Genomic DNA, 7510 nt, shown 5'->3' with positions numbered 1-7510 from the left:
AAAATTTAAATAAGATCTGAGGATTAGATGTTAATAATATATCAATAATAATTTCTTGATTTTGATGGTTATATTGTAATTATGTGGGATAATATGCCTTTATGTTGAAAATATACTTGATGCAATTTGAAGGTGATTGGGCTTCATGTCTGCAACCTTCTAACCAATGGATCAAACTTGCTGTTTTCCATAAGTAGATAATCTTACATATGTACTTGTGTTACAAAATTGTCCATGTACATAACAGAAGTATCAGAAGACAGGATTGGAATAGCTTCTCAGAGACAACCAAACACCTTGAAGTAGAGACTCATCAGGCCTGTGGGCTTGGGACCATAGTCTTGGGGAAGATCATGCTCAATTGGTGCAACATAGCACATACAAATCTTGCTCTACATTGTACATTTTTGAGAAGCAACTGGGTTCTTAAAAGCTTTTGAGTGGCCATCTAAGATACAACTATTGGTCTCCTCTCACCTGGAGCAAAGAAGAGTAGATAAAACCATTTGGAAACAATTAGTCCAAAGATATGATAGACCACAAGTACCTCAGCTTCCATGACCCCGAGACTAGAAGAATTAAATGGTGCATGGATACCAATGCCAACCAATTGGAAAGGGATCAAAATTGGAGATCCTGGTTACTGTGGAAGGGAAAATGTGGAAAAATATTCAAGAACACAAAAATAACCAGAAGTATTGGTTGGACAGAGATTGGTGGAACCCCTGAGATTATGGCCCCAGGTTATTCTTCAGACCTAGAAATAGACTCACTTCTGTGGATTGGCTCTCAGCCCAAGAGTAGAAAGGTCTACACGCAGAACTCCTAGCCCAGGATGTTGCACCCACCTACCCTAAGGAGGTGCACCTCTTAGATAAATCAGCCATGAGACATCAGAGTGGTAGCAATCACATAGATGGAAAGCTGGACAGAGAGGAATGCATAGATTAAAAGGGCACAGGGAGGGAATGGACACAGGGAGGAGAGGGGAGGATTGTTTCTCATGGCTGGGGATTGTAACGGGCTGTGAAATCAAAAGTGCATGAACTGTTGAATGTGAAATAAATCTGTTTTCTAAATTTGTACCCATAGCACAATAATTTAAAAAAAGAAAAAAAAAAGTATGAAATCGTTTTAAAATAAGAAAGAAGATAGCAAGCAGGTATGTAAAATAAATTTATGACTGAAAAGGATTTATCAAAAAAGTACAGTATTCAATCTGATAGAAGAAATAAAAATATACAATATATTTGATATCTATTATATACTACGGGAGCTCTGGTAGCATAGTGGCTAAGGCACTTGACTGCTAACCAGAAGGCTGGCGGTTCAAATCCACTAGCCACTCCTCGGAAGGAAGATGGGGCAATCTACTTCCATAGTGATACTGCCTTGGAAACCCAAGGAGGGGTCGCTATGAGTCGGGTCCAACTCGATGGCACATAACAACAACAACAACAATATTATATACTACATTTTACCTGTCATTAAAAGTCCTGACACAAAGAAAACTCAAGGCTCAGATCACTTCTATGGTAATATGTTCAAAATATTTAAGGAAAAAAAAAAAAAATAGAATAGAATAAAAGGAAATTTCTAGAGCCATTAAGTGAGGAAACATTACTTTGATATGAAACCTAAAGAGGACATACCGGAAAATAAATTACCCTACTAATTTTTCTCATTGATATTGAAAAATTTGATATTCATTATTAATAAATTATATCCTGCCTATATATAAAGGAGCTCTGGTGGTGTAGTGCCTAAGGCATTTGACTGCTAACCAGAAGTCTGGCAGTTCAAACTCACCAATCACTTCTTGGAAGGAAGACTGGGCAAACTACTTCTGTACAGATATAGCTTTGGAAACCCAAGAAGGTGTTGCTATACGTCAAATTGACTTGCTGGCAACGAGTTTAGTTTTCCAATGTATAAAAATAATAAAAATTTTGATTTATTTATAAATGCACAAAAAAGTCACATGATCACTATTGCAAAATAAACTTTTGATAAAACTCAATACTTACTGATGTTAAATATCTTAGAAAAAAGAAATAAAATTTCTGTAATCTGCATAAGAGTATTTCCCAAAATCCATAAGACTATAAACATGAGGTCAGGTCCAACTTGACGGCACATAACAACATACATACACATTTATGATGATGAATGTTGCTTTCAGTACTACTTTAGAGATTTCTCAAAATTAGGCTTTTTAATACTTTCACTAATTTTGTTTTGTAAACATTCTGTGATTTGAGCTTTACTTTCTCTTTTATCTATTAGTAAAGATAGAAAAACCAAAAACCAAACTTACTAGGCTTGAGTAGGATGGTATAGCAACTCCTCCTTGGGTTTCTGAGGCAGTATCACTATGGAAGTAGATTGTCCAATCTTCCTTCCAAGGAGTGGCTGCTGGGTTTGAACTGCCAGCCTTCTGGTTAGTAGCCAAATGCCTTAGGCACTATGCCACCAGAACTTCTTCACCTAAAGAGAGAAAGATGCATATAATGAAAGACATATTTTTTCCCCTAGAGGTTGGTATATTCCTTTTTTTAAAAAAATGATGAATTTAGTCTAGATTTAGTGACTTCAGCTTTCAGATATGGTCTTTTTTATTCCTAAATTTTAAGATATTTATTGTCTTGCATTTCTTTTGTTGCTTTTTTCTAAATATTCATCAGTTTCAAAATATTTTATATCCTTTTATTGTAGCTATGTTTTAAAATTGAAGTTACAGCTTTCACTAGCCCTACTGACTAATTCATTCATACTTTGAGAGGGCAAGGTTTATGAAAAAATTACAATATGGAATTGTTGAGTTCATCTTGTCATAGTTTCTACTAAAGAATATAAATCCCCACTACTGGCTTTCTACCTATTTTGGGGGATATTTTCTTGGAGTTTCTTTCTATGATCAGACTGAAAAGATGAGGGTGGTTGTAGTGTGTTAAGTCCAATATCAGCACAAGTAGTTTACAGGGAGAACTAGTTAATTTTCTACTGTAAAAGATTGTAAGGGGATGTATTGGTTACCTCTGTGCCACTCAGATAAGAATATACCACAATGGGATGGCTGGAAGGAACAGGTGTTTATTCCCTTACATTTTAGGGGCTTTAAGTCCAATTTCAAAGTGCCAGGCTCTAGGGGTTGTGTGAAAGCCCCTCAGCCTTGGCCTTCAGCTCTCCCTTCTGCTCCCAGCTCACTTTTCTTCATTCAGACAGCTGCTGGCTGCTGAGACTGACAAGCCCAGGGTTGACAGGTAAAAAAGGCACAGTCCCAATGTTACCAAACCACACAGCAGGTCATTAATTCAAGTCTATTAAAAGTCCCAAGGTAGGCAGAGCATGACAGCCTGCTGAACACCAGTCTCATCATGGAGAATACTACATCCAGCTGTCCAGCCACTCAACCAGGCCCAGCCAAGTTGACACACAAACTGAACTACCACATTTCCACCCCTTGTCAACTTGGCACAAGCACAGATCTTCAATAGGTGATATCTGTACAGATCTCACTCACTGGGTGGCTCTAATCCCCTAGTTCCTGAGTGTTGACCTCATCCCCTTGGCCTGGCGGGCCCCGTTCCTCTATCTCTTGGGCCTGGTAGCCCTGCTACCTCTCCCTCAGGAAGCAGCTGTGGCTCCATCCCACTAGCCCACATGAATGAGCAGCCGCACACTCCAGAACCAAGTTGGTGAAGATCTAACTCTTTGAAACCTAGGGAGTTATGGTTGCTCCACCCCCAGTGGCCACGGTCCTACCCTTGAGGCTGAGGCAGTACTGCATCCCATTTCCTTGGTCTCTCTACTTCTGCCAATTAAAGCCAAATGCAACCCACTCTGCCAGAAATCTTCCTGCCCTAAAAGCACTCAGCTTTCTTGCTCTGTGGGCCAGCCAACCAGCTACTCCATTTCATGCTGGTCTCTTCTATCAATTAATGCCCGAAGGCAACCCACTCCACTAGGAAGACCCCTACAGCTGTCTCATGCTGGTTCTCTTGGCTCTGCTCTTGCTATCTCTTATGCTAGTCTCTGGGTGCTGCTACTGCCATCTCTAATGCTGTATGCTGGAGTATCTCTGTCACGGTCTTGGGTCAAGGATGCACTCCACTCCTGTTTCCACATTTTAGGTATCTGTCAGAGCAGCACCCACTTTCTTGGTACAATATTATGTATTGGTTACCTCTGTGCTGTTTGGACAAGAATATACCACAAATGAGGTGGCTGGAAGAAATAAGAGTTTATTCTCTTAGAGTTTGGAGGCTTTAAGTCTGAGTTTAAAGTACCAGGCTCTAGGGATTGTGTGAAAGTCCCTCAACCTTGGCCTTCAGCTCTGCCTCCTGTCCCCACCTCACCAGAGCTAGAGGCTTTTCTTCCCTCAGATAGCTGCTGGCTGCTAAGACTTACAAGCCCAAGGTTGGTGAGTAAAAAGACACAGTCTTGGTGTTACCAAACCACACAGCAGGCCATTAATTCAAGTCTATGAAAAGTCCCAAGTTCGGCAGAGCATGGCAGGCTGCTGAACAGCAACGTGGCTACATGTAAGGTGCAAGTGTGCTATAAGCTACAGACCATTCCCCAAGGCTTCTCCTTATATACAGGAAGCAGACCACATCCTTAAGGCAGCTACTCAACTTCTCACAGTAGACTCCACCATGGAGTCTCATCTTGGGGAATACTACATCCAGCTGTCCAGCCATTCAACCAGGCCCAGCCAAGTTGACACACAAACTTAACTACCACAGGGGATAATACATAAGTGATATGATGCAAAGAGCCCACTAATGCTTTCACTATCTGAGTTTATAAAGAAACAAAGTTTGAGCATGCCATGAAGTGATGAATGAGAAAATATATATTAGTTGTTATTGTTGCAAATTGCTTTCTTTTTTCTGTGTATTCCTGGATGTTTGAGGAATAGTCAGATGGCATTTTAAAGAGAATGAACTTTGTTTTATTCATCATAAAGTCAAATTTTTCTTCTTTTTTCCTTCAGGAATTATTTTTACTTTTTATTTTGCAGTATAACATATTCTAAGGAAGTCTTTTTGCACATTTGTGAAGTACCTGAATGGTAACGAAAAGGTAGTTTGAGCCCATGAGATATTCCATGGGAGAAAAGACCTGGTGATCTACTCCTTTATAGTTTACAGCCATGCAAATTCTATAAGGAAGTTCTATTATGTCCTATTGGGCCATTGTGAGTCAGAGTAGATTGGACTGCACACAGCAACAATGACAACAAAACACATTCTACAGGGATTTGAACACTGAAAATCCTTAGGTCAATTACATTGATTTTGAAGGTAATTTACAATACTTTGTGTGTGTAGGTCTGTATATGTGTGTTAGCAGCAGTTATCTCCATATGGATTGTGTTAGATTGGGTTCTCTAGAGAAACACAAAAAAAAACCCAGATATATATATATATATATATATAGAGAGAGAGAGAGAGAGAGAGAGAGATTTATCTTAGGCAAATGGCTCACAAGCGTATAGAAGCCGACAAGTCCAAGCTGCAAAGTCCGTCTCTGTAGGAGATGGGGCTTGCAGCCGCCTTTGTTTCCACAAGCACAGCGGAGCTGAGAGATTCAAGCTGGCATGCAGTATATTGGTTGTTGTTTCCAATAAAAGATGAATCCGAGATCTCCAGGGGAGCAGTGAGCCGCTCACTCAAGGAAGTTTGTAGTTTGGAATGCTGTTCTTCCAGATTGTCCTTGGAATATCATTGCAAGCAGGCCCCTAGGGAAACTCCCCTTGGGCAGACTGGCCACTCAGAGCTCAGTCATCTGATCCCATCATGGGAACAACCACCCAGAACTGGGGTCCAGCCAAGTTGACACACAGATCCAACCATCACATGGATCTTCAGGCTTTTGTTTTTGTTTTTTAATATCACTTATGGACCAACCTGCTTACTATTACTTCGGGGAGACATAGGTCCTATCTTCCTAATATCCTAATATCTAATTTTAAAATCTTTCACACCATGTGCCATCTTTTAAAAGTAAAAGAACAGAAAAAGAAAAAAAAAATCAGAGCATGCAGGTACCCAAAATATTTCTCCATCTATTTTTAAACAGGACTTTCTCTGGATAATTATTTGTTAATTATTACATGACTATTACAGCTCAAAATTAATCTAGTATTACAGCAAGACTGAGTTCCTCAACTGTTTGCCAATACAATATACTAATGTAGATGCATCACTAACCTTCCCTTAGTGGTTCTTATTTATAAGGTTAGTGAAAACTCACTACCGTTGAGTTGGATCCAACTCATAGCGACCCTTCCTTGTGTTTCCTAGACAGTATCACTATGGAAGTAGATTACCCAAACTTCCTTCCAAGGATTGGCTGGTGGGTTTGAACTGGAAGCCATCTGGTTAGCAGTCAAATGTTTTAGGCACTATTCCACCAGAACTCCCTAGAGAAAACTAGTATAAACAAATTATAGTGACAATCAAATATTCCAGAATCATAATTCCAGCAAAAGGACTTAGCATTTCTTATCTATAATAAAAATCTGAGAATTGTGCTCCAAAGAAACAGTTTTCTGAGATCCTAAATTATAAGGAAAAACAACTTATTTGTCAATTTGTTATAATGTGGTGGCTTGTGCATTGTGGTAGGCTATGCCATTGGTATCACAAATATCAGCAGGGTTAGTCATGCTGGACAATTTTCAGCAGAGTGTCCAAACTAAGATAGACTTGGAAGAAGGAAGGGGTCATCCATTTCTCAGAGAATTGGCCAGTGAAAACCTTATGAATAGCAGTAAAATACTGTCTGGTATATTACTGGAAAACTTTATGAATATCCCTGAAACATTGCCCAATATAGTTGTGGAAGATAAGGCTCTCAGGTCAGAAGATACTTTAAATATGACCAGGGAAGAGCTGCCTCTTCAAAGTAGAGTCGACTTTAATGACCTGGATGGAGTAAAACTTTTGGGAGTTCCATTTGCTGGTGTTGTACAATCAAAATGGGAAGAAGTAGCTGAAACATCCAATAATAATCAGAACATAGAATGTACGAAGTATGAATCTAGGAAAACTGGAATTTGTCTAAAAAGAAATGGAACACATAAAGATCAATATCCTATGCATAGGACTGGTTTTCGCCATTTTTAATCAGACAACCATATGATCTACCACATCAAGAATAAAAATTGAAGAAAAATGGCATAGCATTCATCTTCACAAAAAAATGTTTCAAGATCTATCCTGAAGTACAATGGAAAAAAATTGAAGTGGTCAAAGATTATATATTATTTGTTTCCAAAATCAACACCAATAGAAGCAGCAGTCAAGAAATCAGATCAATAAGGAAGACAGAAGAAGAGTTGATGCTTCTGTGTTTTGGTTTTGGTTATGAATACTGGAAATACCATGGACTGCCAGAAGTAATAACAAATCTGTCCTGGAAGAAGTACAGCTGAATGCTCCTTCGAAGTGAGAATGGCCAAGCTTCATCTCACCCACTTTGGTCATATTATCAGAAGAGA

Source organism: Orycteropus afer, unplaced genomic scaffold (assembly GCF_000298275.1).
Source record: "Orycteropus afer afer isolate SDZICR_OR568_19922 unplaced genomic scaffold, OryAfe1.0 scaffold00521, whole genome shotgun sequence".
NCBI classification, from domain to species: Eukaryota; Metazoa; Chordata; class Mammalia; order Tubulidentata; family Orycteropodidae; genus Orycteropus; species Orycteropus afer.
The sequence above is the reverse complement of the archived record's forward strand: the minus strand, read 5'-3'. Positions refer to the sequence as shown.